General features: G+C 41.8%; 1 pseudogene; it reads right to left on the bottom strand.

The window, feature by feature from the left end:
• Nucleotides 1-6,858: 6,858 nt before the first annotated feature.
• LOC115290546 lies at nt 6,859-12,534 on the bottom strand (annotated as a pseudogene).
• Between the last annotated feature and the right edge of the window lie 6,120 nt (nt 12,535-18,654).

The raw sequence follows: 18,654 nt of genomic DNA, 5'->3' as shown, positions 1-18,654 counted from the left end.
CAAGCACGCATGTGCACACACACACAGGAATATTATTCAGCCATAAAAAAGAATGAGACTTTGTCATTTGCAATGACATGGATGGACTGGATATCATGCTGAGTGAAATAAGTCAGAGAAAGACAAGTACCATATGATTTAACTTACATGTGGAATTTAATAAACAAATGAACAAAGAACAAAGACAAAAAATAGACTCTTAAATATGGAGAAGAAAGTGATGATTACCAGAGGGGAGGTAGGTGAGGGATGGGTGAAAAAGGTGAGGGAATTAAGAATATACTAACTGTGATGAGCAATGAGTAATGTATGGAATTCTTGAACTACTATATTGTACACCTGAAACTAATATAACTCTTTATGTTAATTATACTTCAATAAAAATAAACACAAAAATCTGTGATTATTAATCTACTTGTTAGTTATCTGTCCCACTATAGAGCAAGCTCCATGTAAAGGCTAGTTTTTTTTTCTAATCTTTTTTTAAGTTTATTTATTCATTTATTTATTTAGAGAGGAAACAGAGCATACAAGTGGGAGAAGGTCAGGGAGAGAGAGAGAGAAAGAGAGAATCCCAAGCAGACTGTGCTGTCAGCTTAGAGCCTGACGTGGGGCTCTAGCCCACCAACTGTAAGATCGTGACCTGAGCCAAAGCCAAGAGCCAGATGTTTAACCGACTGAGCCACCCTGCACCCCAGGTCTTTTTTTTATCCTTCCAATTAAATACTTTATTTTGAAGTAATTTAGGGTCATGAGAAGTTGAAAAGATAACAAAGAGTTCTATGAACTCTTCATCTAGCTTCCACAAAGACTATGTTCTTATTTAACTATAGTACGTTATCAAAACCAGGAAGCTGCCACTGCTACACTACTGTTGTCTTGACTTACAGAATTCCAATTTACATACGCTCATATATAGTGTGTGCATATGCACGTGTGTGTGGTCTATGAAATTTTATCCTATACAAAAATTCATGTAACCTACCACAACCCACCATCACTACAAAGACACTCTCCGGCTATCCCTGTAGAAGAACCGTCTGTCTTCACTTTTGTCCCGCCAGTGCCCTGTGTGGTGTCGGAGAAATGACGGCATCCCATAAATATTTGTTGAATATACCAGAACATGGCTAGAAATTACTGGGGAAAATTTGCCTAATTTGGTTGGCTAAAGATGTTTTACTCTGTCGGATTTCAGTTACTAAGAGGATATTTGAGAAGAAAAATGTTATCAAACTCCATGTCATAATGATTAATTTGCAAAGAACGCAAGAAACCCGTGGCTACCAAATCTCACAGAAATGTTGCATCACTAGTTAATTTAAATCTTATAATGAAGCCTTTGCCAATGTGAAAAGGTTGTAAGTCTTGAGAGAGAGGAGACTTCAATAGACCCCATATACACGTACATATATATGTCTCCGATGAATTATGTGGAACATCATTTTGACATCATCTGGAATCCAGACTAGAAGACGGTGACCCGACCGGAAGGCCGAGTTCCGGTGCTGCGAGGACCTCGCTTCTTCCCGTTTCCGATTACTACTACCATCCCAGAGTAAATAGAAACAAGACTCTCCATTAATGTGCTATAGACTGACTACAATAGAATTTCCCCTAATGGTACTGGGGGGAAATCGACTACTTCTGAAAGATATTTGCACGTTGTTGGAGTTCCTTGACCTTAAGATATCTTTTTGGAGGCATTTAAAGAACTAAAGAAAGAAATTGCCCTTTAAGGAGACCTTGTGACAGGAGGAGGCGGGAGAATAATTAGGCTTGCATACCAGACCTTACCTTTGCGCAGAATAACTACATGACAAATGCTAAAGCAAACATGCTGTAAGAATGCCCCAATATTCAATCACCTCTTTTCTGATAAGAAAGGTTTATGAATTTTTATATCTTGAAAACCTTTGTTTTGCAGGCTTTGCTTTAGCAGGTTGCCTCTTACTCAGTATGTGAAGATTGAATCACTTTGGAATCCATTTTTATTTAGTTACTGGAGGTGTAGCATTGAGTGTATTTTGTGTTGGAAACCGCAGGTAGGACCTGTTTCTGTAAATGATTTATTTCCATGGATCCGTTCCTTTAATTGATTTGATATTTACTTAAGAAAGTTCTTTCTTTGCTTGCCTTGTCAGCCCCCTCTGAGAGCTTTTGTAAAGTATGTCCCCATCATAAATAGGCTGATTCCTTCCCAGACCAGTTGTTTCTCTGAGGTTATGCATCTTTAAGTGGATTCTGGGCACCATTTCATAAGGATTTTTCTTGAAGTTCTCTTTTGGGATAAAACCCATGGCTTGAGGAAACTTTAACTTGGACCTCCGTTAACACTATGGACTATTGAAGCAGCCACATCCTACTTGGATTTTAAATAAAAGCATCTTTAGAAACCTTTGCTAGTTTCATTGATTTTAAAATTCAATCTAAATTCAAACAAGGTGATTGTGATGTAAAGTCAGCTTTAAAACAAGTCCTGAGTCCTCCCAACCACGCAGCCAGCCTTACGCCATTCTGAAGTGGCCACTGGATAGTAAGCTGCGACACAAAGTCCTTTAGCTGGGAGGCTGGTAGTCTGGAATGCCTCAGTGTCTTCACCTCTCTGGGGAATACGGATTCCAAGGTCCTAAGAGGATTTGTGTGTATTTCATGGCGGTCCCCGTTCATATCTTGGTAGTAAGACAGGTATGGAGGGAGCATGCTCTTCAAGTTGAAGTTTTTTTAAAAAAAATTTTTTTTTTAATGTTTTATTTATTTTTGATACAGATAGAGACAGAACATGAGAGGGGGAGAGGCAGAGAGAGAAGGAGACACAGAACTGGAAGCAGGCTCCAGGCTGTGAGCTAGCTGTCAGCACAGTCCTGACGCGGGGCTCGAACCCACGAACGTGAGATCTGCCCTGAGCCGAAGTCGGAGGCTTAACCAACTGAGCCACCCAGGCGCCCCCAAGTTGAAGTTTTGAGCTCCATGGAGCTGGCCGTGCAGGAGTCCAGGCCTAGGGAACAGGGTGTGAAGAAGGGATGTCCCCATTCTGCACCTCGCCCCCTTTTCTCAACAGCAGCTGCAAGCTCCTCAGTCTTTTGTCACCACCCTTTCTCTTCCTGTAAATAGAAAAATACTGCCTTTCTGCAAAATGGTAAGAAGCATCTATGGTGTGTGTCTCAAGCTCACTTAAAAGGAAGAGAAATTTTTGTAGTGACAGGAAAACTAAAGGCCGAGGTCACCAGACCTAAAGAGAGCTAAGAAAGAAAACAGCCTTCCAAAGCATCCAGCTGTTCCCAGCCACTGAATCCTATTGGTATCCAAAGCTTACGGCACAAGTGATTTCAACTCAGAGCTCCTGGCTGCAGTCTTGGAGTCGGCCCCATGAACTTCAGGGAGTCATGGAATTTCAACTTTGCTTAGGGAAGTCCACAACACGGGGGAAACCGTATTCAGCCTTCCAGGGAACTTCCAGACTTAGGGACTCGTGTATGACTTGGTCAATTGGTATACTTTCCAGACAGCACTGCTTCATTTTGCCCTTATCAACATAAATGTTTTGTCAAATGTTGCTTTCTGCTTTACTCTTTTCCCTGAGAATGGAGAGGGCAGACTAAGGGCAGGGAATTGCTCATTTTTTCTGCATCACGGAAAACATAGGATGTGCAGGAAACACATCCTTTCAACTGGCCTAATCCTTAGTGAGGCTCATTTCAATGAGCTCCATTGTGTTCTGTCCTTATTCAAACGTGATAAAAATAGAACACTCAGAGTACCCTGTGTGTAGAACCAGAGTGAAATGGAGAGTTGAGGTAATTGCCCAGATAATCCAAGCAAAAACAAAACAAAGCAAAACAAAATAAAATCAACCACAGTTGAGAAAAAAAAAAGCAGCTGTGGGAGTTTGAATGATCCCGCCTGGTTCTCTACATTGTTCAAATTCATAGCTCTGCCTCTCTATTTACTTTTTCTACATAGACTGAGCCTAAGTTATGTTGAAGAGTTTTCTTGCCCCAATTTTATCTCAAGTGCCACCTCAAAAAATGCTTTTGCTTTAGAGTATCCCTCTCTGCCTTATTTCCGAGTAAAAGAGAAACTACATCTCATAATAGATTTGTACACAGTTTTAATATAAGACAGCATGTAAAAAAGAGGTGGCTCTGGAGTTTGGAGAGATTTATTTTTCATATGTTTCTGTGAGTTCCCCCTAGCAGGTTGCTAAATGCTGGAGATGGTTTATCTACACACTCACATGTTTTAGACCTGTTGCTTTATGCTTGGCTAAGTGCCTGTCATGTGTGTTGGTTGCCAGCCCAACAGCTTGGCTCATTTAGAAAATCAGGGAACCCAATTTCCTCTGAGATCGCAGCTGGTAATATTCCACTGGATGCTAGTGGGACACTACCTGAATTGGAGATGTAATCCTGGCCAGAGTTCTTCTTAGACTGGCTTCCCACATTGGGACCTTGGGACCGTGACTGGTCTCTCAGATTACACTCCCTGACCTTGTTGTTTTCAAGGCACTGCTTCTCCCAATATCCGTCTCGCATGGACTCAAACCTGTTCATTCATTCTTCTGATTTTTCCCTTCTGCCTCTTTCCCAACATAACCAGCCATCAAGTTCTATGGATTCTTCTTTCCCCAAAGTTTCCATTATTCTAACCTCTAATTTGATTCCCATTCCTTGAGTTTCGGTTCTTATTTTCTTATCTTTCTCGGTAATTTCCTGCTTTTTTTCAGTCTCACCTGTTTCTAATCTGTCCTAAGCAAATGCCAGAACAAACTTCCTTAAAGCTCTCCTAAACTGAATTGTAATTCCTTGCAAAAAAAAAAAAAAAAAGAAAAGAAAAAGAAAAAAAAGAAAAAGAAAAAAATTCCTTCATTGGTGGTTCCTTCCTGCCTAAAATATTTTGCTTAAATCCCTCACCCTGCCATTGACAGCCTTTGTCTGTTTGGTTCTGAGGACTTTGGACCCTCATGTGAAAAGTCACCTCCAGCAAGTCAAGCTTACTGTCCTTCTACGTGACATGCCCTTCCTTCTCCTGCTCATCTATCAAAATCCTGACCATCTTCCAAGTCTAGATTGGATATCCTACTTGTTCAACAAAGATTTTTCTGACCACCTTGGGAGGAAGTGACCATTTCTGAACTGGAGTCACAGAATCTTAGAGGCTGAAGGCATCTTGGGAGATGCTGAGTCCAACTTTCTACCCTTTGACCTTTGCTGGAACATGTCCAGGATGGGGAATACATATATATGGCAGCTCACTGCATTTATTGGTAAGAATGTCTTTCTTTGCTTCCTTCCTTCCTTTCTTTTTTCCTTCCTTCCTTTCCTTTTCTTTCTTTCTTTCTTTCTTTCTTTCTTTCTTTCTTTCTTTCTTTCTTTCTTTCTTTCTTTCTCTCTCTCTCTCTCTCTCTCTCTCTCTCTCTCTCTCTCTCTTTCTTCTTCTCCTCTCCCCCTCTCTTTCTCTTTCTTTTTTTCTCTCCCTCTGTCTCTGTCTCTCTAATTTTGAGATAATTTCTGACTCCCTGGGCCTTACTTGCTTTTGGTGTGTCCTCAGGAGGAATACAAAGAATTATTCTTCATCTTTTATATGAAAGCCCCTCAAATATTTGATGAATGCTACCATAGCTACCTAGACTAAGTCAAATACAATCCTTATGTTTCAGTTATTTCTTCATTCAAAATGGTTTCTAAATCATTCTCCATCTTGGCTATTTTGCCTGGAGGTGTTCCAGGGTGTTAACAATGACCTTAAAATACAGATATCAGAGAAAAACTCACAACTCTCCTGATTTACAGTATTCATTCCAGAGAACATGATATATTTGTACCACTCATTTGGCTCATTATGTACTGTAGTATTTATAGGTTTTTTTGGCTACCGAAGAGGGAGGGGATATTTCCGGTGCCTTTGCAATTTTGCTTGTAAACTACACGATTAGCCCTTGGAAAGCAGCAACTCAGATCTCCAAATCTCTGTCCTTTAGAGAAGCCCCTGCATCTAATAAGCATTCAATACTTTAATTTTGAAAAACTAACCTCAAGTGACGAACTTTGCTGAATCTACTGTTCTTGTCTTAGCTCCTATTTTATTTGATCTCTTGGCAGCATTGACACTGTCGACCACTTTTTACTTCTGGAAACTCTTCCTTTTGTTTCCATGACAATGTGCTCTGCAGATTTTCTATCTAACTCTCCCCACTTCTCAATATACTTTGTAATTTCTTTTTAACATTGGGTTTCTGCAGGACTCTTTCTAATACCTTATCCCCTTCTCCTTCCACGTCACCTTCACTATCCCTTCCTTACACTGGTGTTCATCTTCTCAAGCACAGAGTGCTATAAGAATCTCCTGTAATCAGATTTTTAGAATTTTGTGAATGATTAAAAATGGTTCAGCTTTCCTTTCCTAGGAAGAAAGACTGTGGGAAGGAGATAATTGAAGAGCTTTGAGAGCTGCTTAGAAAGTGGAATTGTATGCGCCTAGTGATGTACTGGATTCTGTGGTGGGAAAGGGAAAGGAAGAAGAGGGAGGAGCAACAGGTAACGGAGCACTGGCGGCAAGGTGGCAGGTGTGCGCCGCGGCGGGAGAGTGTGGGGTGACCATGCATGCTCTATTTCCCATCAGAGCACCTCTGCGTTCATTGTAATCGTCTGTCTGCCGGTACGTGCCCTGCAGTGGACCTGCCCTGCTGGTTCTGGGAAGGCAGGGACTCACCATGAGTCCTCTGTGCTCATGGTTGTAGCCCCCTTCCATGCATGGCACACATTGTGGTGGTTTTTATTTTTTATTATTATTTTTAGTCACACTGTATTATCTTTAATTAAGTCTGAAGACTTCCTATCATATCACCTGGAAACCATTTTACCCACCACTCTGTTTGGCTGCCAGTCTCTTGTCTCTCTCCCCAGTGATGGTGAGAGAGCAGGTACCCTTTCCACAGGGAAGAGAAATCCACGGTTTGGTGCCTTTCCCAATAGCAAAAATGGTAGAGAGCCAGGTAGCAAAGCTGTTGCCTTTGGCATCTTTCATGCAATCGACACCAAGAGAACCATGGTGTCTCTCTCTGTTGGTGATAACATCAGTTCCTTCCATGTTAGCACATCTGGTCACTACACACAGATTACCAGTAATCTTTCCAACCTCCAAACTAATTTGAGTGGTGTTGTTCACTTTGATGAGGGGATCAGAATAGCAGGTAGCATGAGCATCATGGGTCACCAGGGGAGGGATTCCTTTCGTCCCCACAAAGATCTTTCTTATTTTGCACAACTTATGAGTGGCCTCCTTACATGTAATCTGAGGAACATAGAGCAACCCTTGGTGTCACAGATCACGCAGAAATTGTCCCCAGTCTTGTCAATGCTGATGATGTCCATAAAACCAGCAGGGTAGCTTATATCAGTTCAGACCTTGCCATCAATTTTTTTTTAAAGTTTATTTATCTATTTTGAGAGAGAGAGGAAGCGTGAATCAGGGAGGGGCAGAGAGAGAGGGAGAGAGGGAGAGAGAGAATCCCAAGCAGTCTCCACAATGTCAGTGCAGATGCAGGGTTCAATCCCACGAACCGTGAGATCATGACCTGAGCCCAAGTTGGATGCTTAACCAATGAACCACCCAGGCGCCCTGAGACCTTGCCATTAATCTTAACAAAACACTACATACAGATCTTCTTGACTTCATCTCCTGTTTGGCCATACTTCAGTGTTTTCGTCAGTCAGACTGCTTAGGGGATCAGTAGATGGACAAGAGGCAAACACACCAGCCAGTTAATCCAGTAGTTAATGCTTTGGAGCTGCTACACACTTCAGATTCTTCTTGGACCATGAACCATAGCTGTGCCAGGCACCAAAAGAGGACTGCCTCCTTCTGGCACGAGAAAAGAGAGCTAAAAATACCTTTTCAGAAAAAGGTAGGGACAGTTGAGGATTGTTCAGGGAAGAATATACTATCATATCTTATTGCATATGATTGGAGTTATACAGCAGAAGGAAAAAAAAGACAGAAATTGGAACTTTAAAATGTACTGTGGGGACACCTGGGTGGCTCAGTTGGTTGTGTCCCACTTTGGCTCAGGTTATGATCCTGTGGTTCATTGATCTCAGTCCTATTGGGGCTCTGTTCTGACAGCTCAGAGCCTGGAGCCTGTTTTGGATTCTGTGCCTCCCTCTCCTGCTCTGCCTCTCCCCCACTTGCATTCTGTCTCTCTCAAAAAATTAATAAACTTAAAAAAATTTTTTTTTAATATAATGTAGCATTAACATCAGGAAAATGACACAACACGTTGGACCCAGTCAGTGAAGTCATATGCACTGAGCATCTGTTGTGGACAAACTTCTGTGTTAAGGCCTTTGGGTAATCACATAGGTTTGCTCAACAAGGACTTGCTAGAAGGAGGCTTGGTTTATGCCCATTGTCCCAGCTGAATTAAAAGTTCTCTCTTGTGGTCTAACGTGTTCTTATCTGGATGGTGTGTTAGCTGATCACACTACCCCTGAGGGATATGAATAATTCCAATTCAAATCAAGAAAGGAATTTGTTCTTGATATTGGGTTAGATAGGGGTCAGAGAGTCAGCCGCCACATATGGGGGCTGGTGAGGATTTATGGCTGTCCTGAGGAAATTCACCCAAGAAAATTACTGGGAGAAAGAAACAAACAAAAAACTCTAAACAGCATCAAGAGATTTCTAAAAGGCTATCTGGTGGCTGATTTCTACAGGAGTGTAAAATGGCAACATTTTCAAGATGTTGCCATCCCTTCTTGGTTTGAAATTTCCACTGTAAGAATTATCTCCTGGGTTTCTACAAAAAAGACAGTGTCTTCAGAATGTCATCTATTAAAAAAGCAGAGATATTCCCTCCCATTCTTCGAAAGCCTTTCCTCATTGGCCAATGAGCAACAGTTGGAACGATTGGAGACTGCTTGGTTTTCACCTGGGCAGGTGACGGGGAAAACAATAAGGCATAGATCCTGGGGAAGCTTGATAAAAACTGACAATTGCCCAGATGTACTGGGGGGCTTTAAAGGAGAGATACATCCTGTACTGCATCCCTAAAAGAGCTGAGACATTGTAACCGGAGGGAGAAATGAGAATGAAATCAAGTGCAATGAGGCGAAGGACTTGTTTTTTTCCATAAGAATTCAAGAGGCTGGCCCTCTCGATAAAAATTGAGATAGTCACACACGGTGATGAACGGGGGAGCTGCACCTCCATGGAGCAGAGGAGTGCTGGACCAGTGTGGAGAGAGGGCAAGAGCTTTATTAGATGTTGTGAGTGGGAAGTCAAGGGAGAGAGAGAGAGAGGTGTCTCAAGTAGATTTTTAAGATAGTTTACTGTGTATGGTTTGTAAAAACACTTTTCTTGATCTATGGGAGTTGCATAGGCATTACCAGCTTCACCCAACTGTGTGGACTCGGGCAAGGGTCTGGGGACCTCCATGTATGCCAAGCATATAAGCTGTATGGGTGTTTTGGACAGAATAAAGATTGTAGATGTAATTAAGGTACAAATGATCAAAAGCATTACTGAAGTCACAGGGACTTCTTGTTATATATAGCTCCCTGTCAATAGATAATAAGAGAGATTTTTGTGTGGGAGTGTGCAGAAGAGTCTTGAAAGGTTTCAGAAGGAGACGGGAGACACACACAGGTCACACCTCAATTCCTTATTAATCCCTTTGTGTCTTTAGTGCTTTATTCATCAGCATATAGTGTCAAACTTTCTTATAGAAATGGCATATGGTTTTTGCCCTTAATAAAAGCCCGAAGGCTATTTCTGACATAGGAATTTGATGTCTTCCATGAGTTTTCTCTTGGAGGATGAGATAAGAAAGAGGCAGACACATGCTTAAAGCATGTTTTGGATGTTTTCTTTGACTATGACAGTGTTAAAAATGCTGATGGGCAAAAGAAAACAGGCTTATCTCTGAATGGACTGTTTATATTTCTGTGGTGATTAACTCAGTGTTGTGTTCTGGCACATAAGCCCTGCGTTCCTCCTCATAGTGGTCCTCTTCCGTCGGGCACTTGCTTGGTGCACATGTACTACTGCGGCCATGCCTCCTGTCGGTGGTAGCATTGAAGGATTGTAGTGTTGTGTACAACGTGCATGTGTACTTCTGTTCCAGCCTCTTTTGCGTAACATAGTGAGCATTAATTTCCCCACGTGATTCAGATATTTATTTAAAACTAGTTTTCCCAGATGCCCATATGTATATTCTATAATAACTCTTGGTTTTTACCATCACAAATAATGCTGTGGTTTCCAGTATTGTGGGAGCATGTGACTCGCCCCTCCCCCCCCAATTATTCTTCCGAGAGCGGCAGTCTGATGTTCTCTGGGCCCCTATTCTCCCGCCATCAGCCTTGCACTCCAGAGGAACTCTGGACTTGAGCCTAAGGCCTCTGTCTAATCACAGGATCCCCCGGCCCACAGCAGTTGGCTCAACGATCAGCTGGTGATCCCAACAGAGCAACCGGAAGCTGTGAGTCTTTGGCTGTGACTTCTGAGAGACTCACACTTTTTCCTCAAAGGATTTACAAAGGAGAGGCCGTGAAAGAGATACTGGTGAGCCTCCTGCACCATGGGATGTCTCACAATGAGGCCCGTGAGGAAAGCAGGGTGGAACCAGAAGACAAAAACAACAGAAAACAAAAACAAACAACAAACAAAAACCTGAATTCTGATAAGGATTTAAACTCTGACTTCAGCCTGTTCTGCACTTGGACTTTTCATCTGTTGAACTGACAAATCTTGGAGCTACCCACCCCCTGCACACCACACCCCTTGTTTTTAAATCTGATTGCATTGAGAGCGTGGGCTCTTGATGAGAGAGCCCCATTGTAACGTTTTTGGTCACCTGTCATTGACTTCACAGCAAATCGTGTCCTTTAGATAGTAAGAGCTAACAGGTACTCGAGGGTCACCCTGTGTCAGGCATCATGTTAAAGATTTTATGTTCATTAACATATTTAGGCCTAATAGCCATTGGAAGTAGCCACTCTCATAATCATCATCTTACCCATTGGATGTTGAGGCTCAGAGAAAACACCAGAACAAAACATTAGTGCAGAGTCACAGGCCAGCAAGTGGCAGGGCCAGGATTCTATCCTCGGCCTGTTTCCAGAGCCAGAGCTACATCACAATCTGCCCTCTCTGTTTCTTCTCATTCCCTTTATTTATTCCCTAAGAACAAAATGAATTTCATGTGAAATCAGACAGAACAGAGCAAGTGAAGTCCTGTTAAAAAGCATTGTGGTTAAAGGTTTTGGTCTTGGAACAAGATAAGAGAAACTAAAAGATTGGATTTTAGAAGGAGCATTAAGAAGGAGAAGAGGAGGCACCTGGGTGGCTCAGTCGGTTAAGCGTCCGGCTTTGGCTCAGGTCAGGTCTCACGTTCGTGGGTTCTAGCCTTGTGTCAGGCTCTGTGCTGACGGCTCAGAGCCTGGAGCCTGCTTCAGATTCTGTGTCTCCTCCTCTCTCTGACCCTCCCCTGCTCACGCTGTCTCTGTCTCTCAAAAAATAAAAAAAAAATAGAAAAGGAGAAGGATCTGAGTGGGGGGATGGGTTAAATGGGTGATGGACATTAAGGAGGACACTTTTAGGGATGAGCACTTGGGGGTCATATATAAGAGATGAATCACTGGGTTCTAATCCTGAAGCCAAGACTGTACTGTATCTTAACTAACTTAAATTTAAATAAAAGAAAAGAAGAGTCTGAGAAAAGCCTCATAGGTGAGATCGACAGTGATTGTGTGCATGTGAGTGGTGTGTGTGTGTGTGTGTGTGTGTGTGTGTGTGTGTATGACAGAACGATGTTAGGATTCTTTCCTATCACAGAGTCTCAGATTCAAAGAAGTCTAGTCTATCCAGAGTCAAAGGTTGTGATGAAACATGAGTGATGAGATTAGATCAGATTTTGAATCCTACTTTATTTGTTTATTTAAAAAAATGTATATTTAGTTTTGAAAGAGAGAGAGCAAGCATGCAAGTGAAGGGGGGCAGAGAGAGGGAGACAGAGGATCTGAAGCAGGCTCTGCACTGACAGCAATGAGCCTGAAGTGGAGCTTGAACTCATGAATCATGAGATCGTGACCTGAACCATAGTTGGATGCTTAACTGACTGAGCCACCCAGGCACCCCTGACTCCTAGTTTTAAAAAGTCTAATTGTGATATTATGCACACTAGAGAGCCCTCAGTTCCTCCCGAAGGTGTGGTGGACTTTGTCCTTGATGGCCTGCAATGAACCAGGCATCCTAGATTCGTGCCCTGTGTGCTTCCCTCCACATTGATTTAAGCTTGACCATTTAATGAGCCTTGTCCACTATGACATTAGCAGATGCAATGCAAGCGGAAGCTCAATAAGCTTTTGCACATTTGGGTTTATTCTCTTAGAAGGCTGTTTCTTAGAACCTAACTGTCACCTGTGAAGAAGCCCAAGCAGCCACAGAGGAAAGTCCATGGAGGAGAAGTGAGGTCACCTGGCTGACAGCACTCGCTGTACTCCCCCTTGGCATCCTCTACCCCTTGAGAGCCATTTCGATGTCCTCATTATCCTAGTGTCCTAATCACCACAACATAAGCTCAGCCAGCCATTAGAATGGGGAAAAAGAATAAATTATTGTTGGAGCCACTAAGTTAGAGGCAATTTGTGATGTAATAATAGGTCATTTAAAGGGTAGGAAACGGTCTTCCTCTCATCCTACCTTCTGGCAAATATAACGGGCTCTTTGGGAAATGCAAAGATTCTGTCCTGATTCTTCCACCTCTGCCCCCAAAGTGCATGTTTTTGAGCTTCAGACACGTATTTACAGCCGTCTATCAATATTTTCCAAGTAGAATTCATTTTCTTTGACTTCAGAACTCGCCTCCTCCTCCTTTCTCCATTTTGGTTAGTGATATGGCCCTGTATACATATGGCCAAGTTAGAACTCTCAGATTCATTTGATTCTCCCTTCACTCTCCTTCCCACGTTGAACAGCTCCTACTGCTCACTCACGGTAACACGGCTGCCAGCATTTACTGGCACAGGACGGAGGGGGGCTGGATGCCAGGAGAGCTAATACAGTTGTAGTAGAAGGTCTAGTCCAGGGAGTGTTACAACCACAACGCTGATCTGTTCTTGAAAAAAAAAAAAAAAAAAGAGGGAGTGGCTAGGACTCTAGCCAAGATGGAAAAATCCTTCTTCTGGCAGTTCTACCTCCAGAGTGATTGAGTGTCGGTTTCTGTCCCCTCTCCCCACCTCCACTCTTAGTTGGATGAAGGATCAATGGCAATTGGGGCATATTAGACACAAAGGAGACTTCACTCCCTTATAATTTTAGAAGACTTACCCTGGCATTCTCCTTTGTGCAAAACTTGGACCACTTGCACACATTTTCCAAAAAATGTTTAAAAAAATCCAAAACATATTTAATTAATATGGAGTTGAAATAACTGTGCTACATTTAGAGTGCGTTATGTTATAATGAGAATGAAGTATCCTGGCACATTTTTACCCAAGCAATCTGGTTACATTGCCTTCTTCTTGGTATACAATAATATCCCAGAAATTAGAAGCCACATATAATTCTTGGTTTCCTTTTTCCATATTCCAAAGACAACTTATCCTTCCTATCCAGCACCAGATGAGGAATCAAGAGACTTTGTCTCAGCACTGCTGCTGGTCTGTATGGTGCCGTAGGGCACGTTAGAAGAAAGGGTCTTCTGTGGGTGGCAGCGGCTATGGACAGATGGTGTCCCTTCTTCTGGATGGGTGCTACTCCCATCCCAATGCATAGAGCTTGCTGAGAGAGGACAGGCTGGATTCTAGTCTCCATTTGGCTCCTTGGCCATAGCCCTTCGCACAATGCACAGAGTATACACCTCTTCTTCTACCCCTCTTGGACTCTGATGCAGCCCTCCATCAGCAAGTTGTGTGACTTCATGTTTCTGGATCTGGGTTTTCTCAGTGTGGATAGAGCATGCATCTGGGGCATCTATACCTGGGTTGTCTTCTTGACTCTTTTTAGTCACAACATGACCTTGACCAAGCCCTTGATCTCAGTGGGCCCTAATTTTCTGGTTTGGAAAGTGGAGGAGGGGAAATTAGAGAATTTCCAAGATCTCCGCCTGAATTAAAAAAAAAAAAAAAACAACTTAGATACTAACATGTTGCAGAAAGGCAGGCAAGTATTCAAAATCTTCAAGTTTCATGACAGGACTTGCTTTTAATAGTCTGCTGCCATCTTCCTCCCCTTATGGCAACTCAGTCAATTAGTCAATTTCTCTGCATTTTAGTTTTGCTCTATTTGTCAAATGGAGATAATAAGAGATGCCTTGGAGGGATTCAGGGAGGATAAACCAATTAATGGTCATAAAGTCCTAGTGGCCGTGTGCCTGCTAAGTGGTCATGATTCTAAACAGGTCTTTATAGTTCCTTGGCTGCTCATGGCCTGAGTGTCAGACAGCACCATTTATAACATGATGTTCTTTTCTATCAAAACAGACACACTGAGACATTGAGAGGAAGCATGTCGAAGCAAAGGCCAGCATACTGACTAGGACGGAGGTGGAGAAGGGTAGGAGGTGTGAGTTGAGGGAAGAAGAAATCTGTGAATGGAAGGAATTGCTGTTGCAGTTGAGATTTGGGGGCACCTGGGAATTCCAGGGAGGTTTGTCTCAAGGGCAGGACTAGGGGGCAGTGGAAAGGACGGCACATGATTGGCAGAAGCATATTCTGGCTCTGTATCTGCTGTTGGTGATCTTGACTTTGGGTTCCACATTCTCCTTGTTTATCTTGGATATGGGGGATGGGGAAGACAAGGAAGCAGCTGTACGGAAGGCAGAATCCACTTCCTTAAGACTTAATCTTGCTGTGGCCCTCAAGATCCTAGCCGGCTCATTCAAAATACCAATATGGTGTTTAACTTTTTGATCTAAGTTATGTTCTGGACAAGTTGACACTTCAGAAACTAGAAAGCATATTTCAGAGCAGAACATAAATATGAGCCATTGTCTATGTCTCCATTTTAATTCTTCCTGAAAGCTTTTTCAGTTGAAATTAATTTCTTCTTCCTAACACTTACACATTGCTTTTTGGACCACCATGTATTATAGGTATTTATGTAACTTCTTGAGAGTAAAGAACATATTATTCATCTGTGAGTTTTTATAGTGTCTAGACTGCCACTTTCAACACAGAACATCTGTAATCGCTACTTGTTAACCTCAGTTGTGGTATATTATATGAAGAAAGAACATGGAAGAATTAAATGACAAAATTTTAGAATTTCAGGATTTAAAATTTTTCTGGATTGTTCATTCAGGTAAATTCCATCATTTTTGTCCCCCTGCCCCCCAGTTTAGTATTCTCTGTGAGGCTGGAATTCTCCTTTTGATGTAATAACACAGGATTAGTTTATTTGATAATCTAATCAATCATATCACATTAAAAGCAGAGGGCAGTGATCTAAGGGAAAAATGAGATGACATTAATTTTGTTGGGGGCAAACGATAGGTGGGGTATATGTGAAATGGAAGAGGATAGATAACATGGGAAAGTAGCAAAGAAAAAGAGGCAAATCAAAGATCTCTCTAAGTTGGTCTTTGAGTGGATTTTATTTTATTTACATAATCTCTCACTCAGATGGGTCCTCTCTGTGAGTCCCTTGATATGGCACAGTGGAAGTCCTTGGTTGCCCTATGTCACCAAAAGCATTAAATGAAGTAAACACTGATTCTGTCTTATGATTTGGTTGAACTTTGGATAATGATGTGTGTTGTCAGCAGATTCTCGGCTATAATTCTTACTACATAATTTGCAAGGAATATTTACCTTTGTACTCAATGTATCTAGAAAACAGGGGTATAAGGTTATAATTCCATGCTCTTTGTGGGGAAAAGAAAAGTTAACTGACCCCTAAGTCATATGTTTTCACCTTAAGTAGGAAAATATATGGAATCAAAGAATGAAAATGTTTTAGATATGCCTTTGTGTCAAGAAGTTTGGTTCTGAGGCACCTGGGTGGCTCGGTCAGTTAAGCACCTGACTCTTGATTTTGGCACCGGTCATGATCTCACAGTTCATGAGATTGAGCTCTGTGTTGGGCTCTGCACTTGTCAGCAGAGCTTGGGACCCTGTGTCTCTCTCTGCCCCTCGCCTGTTCATACACTCTGTCTCTGTCTCTGTCTCTCAAAATAAAATAAATATACATTTAAAAAAGAAATAAAAATGATCAGGTACCTTCTCTCATTTCACAAATGAGGTTACTGAGACTCAGAAAGCTTAAATGATATGCCCAAGGTAGGAAGACTGGGATCAGAACACCGGTTTCTGACTCTGAGTTGTGAATACAATTGCTATTTTTACCCCCTATGTTGATATTGTCTGGCTTGAATTTATAGAAGTGATTATTTTTTGTTGATCTTTTATTTTGGTTCATTCAGTGTATCATTTATAGTTCAATGCATTGCCTTCTGTGTGGGCTGGTTCCCAGGATTTGCCCTTTTCTGGCACTGGAGTCTTTATGGTAAGGATGTTAGGTTCCTCCTACCCCAGAGCCCATATGACCATTCCTAGAGGCTTAACTTAATATATTTAGAAGCAAAGGATGTCTTAGAATGATTGAATCCATACTATGTAATGCAAACCATTTATTGTTACTACTGTATTAGTAAGAAATGCTTTATGCTGCAAGTATGTTGACTAACTGGCTAAAGATGTTTAATTATCTCACATACAAGTGGGTGAGCAGAGGTTCAACAATGTCTTCAGAGTCTAAGAATCCAACTTTCTTCTCCACCATCCTCCATGTATTGGCATGCTTTCTTGTTGTCTTAACATTGCCGAATTGTTTCTAGGCATCACATTTTTATGGCAGCAACAAGAGAAATGAGTCAGAACTGGTGATCTTTTTTTCTTTTTTTAAAGAAAATAAATGTTTGTTAGAAGTCTGTTCACCCCTGACCTGTAGACTTCCTACTTCTCATTGGGCAGAACTGTGTCATATATTCAGTCTTGTTTGAAAAGGGGCTGGGAAAGAGTTACTTAGTTTTTTTGTTTGTTTGTTTTTTTTACCCCTGTGGTGAGTAATAGAGGTATTCTAGATATAACTGTTGATTTAGCCAATCTTCAATATGTAATAGTCCAGGAATAAAAATATATAACTCTAAGTAATATTCTCTATCAACTTCTTTTTCTTAATACATTTTTTAAAAAGTTTATTTATTTTCTTTTAGTAATCTCTATACCCAATGTGGGGCTCAAATTCACAACCCTGAGATCAAGAGTCACAAGCTTTTCCAACTGAGCCAGCCAAGAGCCCTTCTAAATCAATTTTTAATTCTGCTTCATTGTTTGGTCCATCTGCCCTCCTGGAGGAGTCAGAAGATGGGCTTCTTTGTTGGGTTAGGTTCAACAGAGCTTACTTGGGGTGCCACATATGCTCAAACTGAGGGACATGGAAAATTAAAGTGTCAGTGGGCGGGTTAGGATCAAGATGTGAGTAAAAATAGGCCATTTTGTTTTTTAGTGTTTATTTATTTTAAAATGTTTATTTATTATTCTTCATTTTGAGAGAAAGAGAGAAAAGTAGAGAGAGGAAATCCCAAGCAGGATCTGTGCTGTCAGTGCAGAGCCTGATGCAGGGCTTGATTTCACAAACCACAAGATCACAACCTGAACCAAAATCAAGAGTTGAACACTTAACTGACTGAACCACCAGGCACCCCAAAAACAGGTCATTTAAAAGAGAGAAAGTAGGGTCTACTGGGTGGCTTTGTTGGTTAAGCATCTGACTTCAGCTCAGGTCATGATCTCACAGTTCGTGGATTTGAGTCCTACATCAGGCTTTGTGCTGACAGCTCAGCACAAAGCCTGATATAGGAGCTGCTGTGCTGGAGCTGCGTTAGATTCTGTGTCTCCCTCTCTCTCTGTCCCTCCCCTGCTTGTACTCTGTCTCTGTCTCTCTCTCAAGAATAAATAAAACACTAAAAAATTTAAAAAAATAAAGAAAGTAGATTAAAGTGGTTTAAGTTATGGGCTCTTATTCTGGGTTCTAGCTCTGTCACTTCCTAACTATGTGACTTCACCAAGTTACAGCACATCTCCAAGCCCCAGTTTCCTTCTGAGTTTAATGAGGAGAATACTAATACCTTTTAATTCGGTTGTTGTGAGTTCTATTTATAAGTCCCTGAGCACAGTCTGGCTAGTAGTAAGCACTCAGTGTCATCACCATCATCATCATGATGGTCATCATTCAAACAGCGAGATTGTGAATAACAGGCATTGGGAATTGGTATATAGAATGAAGAACTCTCAGAGCCTGAGGCACGAGAGGAGGTTAAATGGAAAAGCAAGAGAACAAAATCAGGCAATACATCTTCCCTGCAGTGAGGGTGGGCTGCCTCCATTAAAAGGATTCCCTGTTGCAAGATAATATGAATGACTCATACACGGGGGTATAACTCTTATCTTGTGGTTTAGACATATCTCCTGGAAGGTGGCGCACTGCATAGGATTCCAGAGTCCAGAAATGGGAAGGTGGAGAGCAGAAATGCTGGCCATGGAGCTCCAAGGAGCAGGAGCAGTGTGGGAATCTTCTGGTTAGGGGACCTCTGTCAAGAGTGCCACAGGCCTATAAGAACCATTAATATGGAAGCCGTGAAGCATGAGTTTC

The sequence above is a fragment of the Suricata suricatta genome, chromosome 4, assembly GCF_006229205.1.
Source record: "Suricata suricatta isolate VVHF042 chromosome 4, meerkat_22Aug2017_6uvM2_HiC, whole genome shotgun sequence".
NCBI classification, from domain to species: domain Eukaryota; kingdom Metazoa; phylum Chordata; class Mammalia; order Carnivora; family Herpestidae; genus Suricata; species Suricata suricatta.
This window is presented reverse-complemented; position numbering and strand designations above follow the sequence as displayed.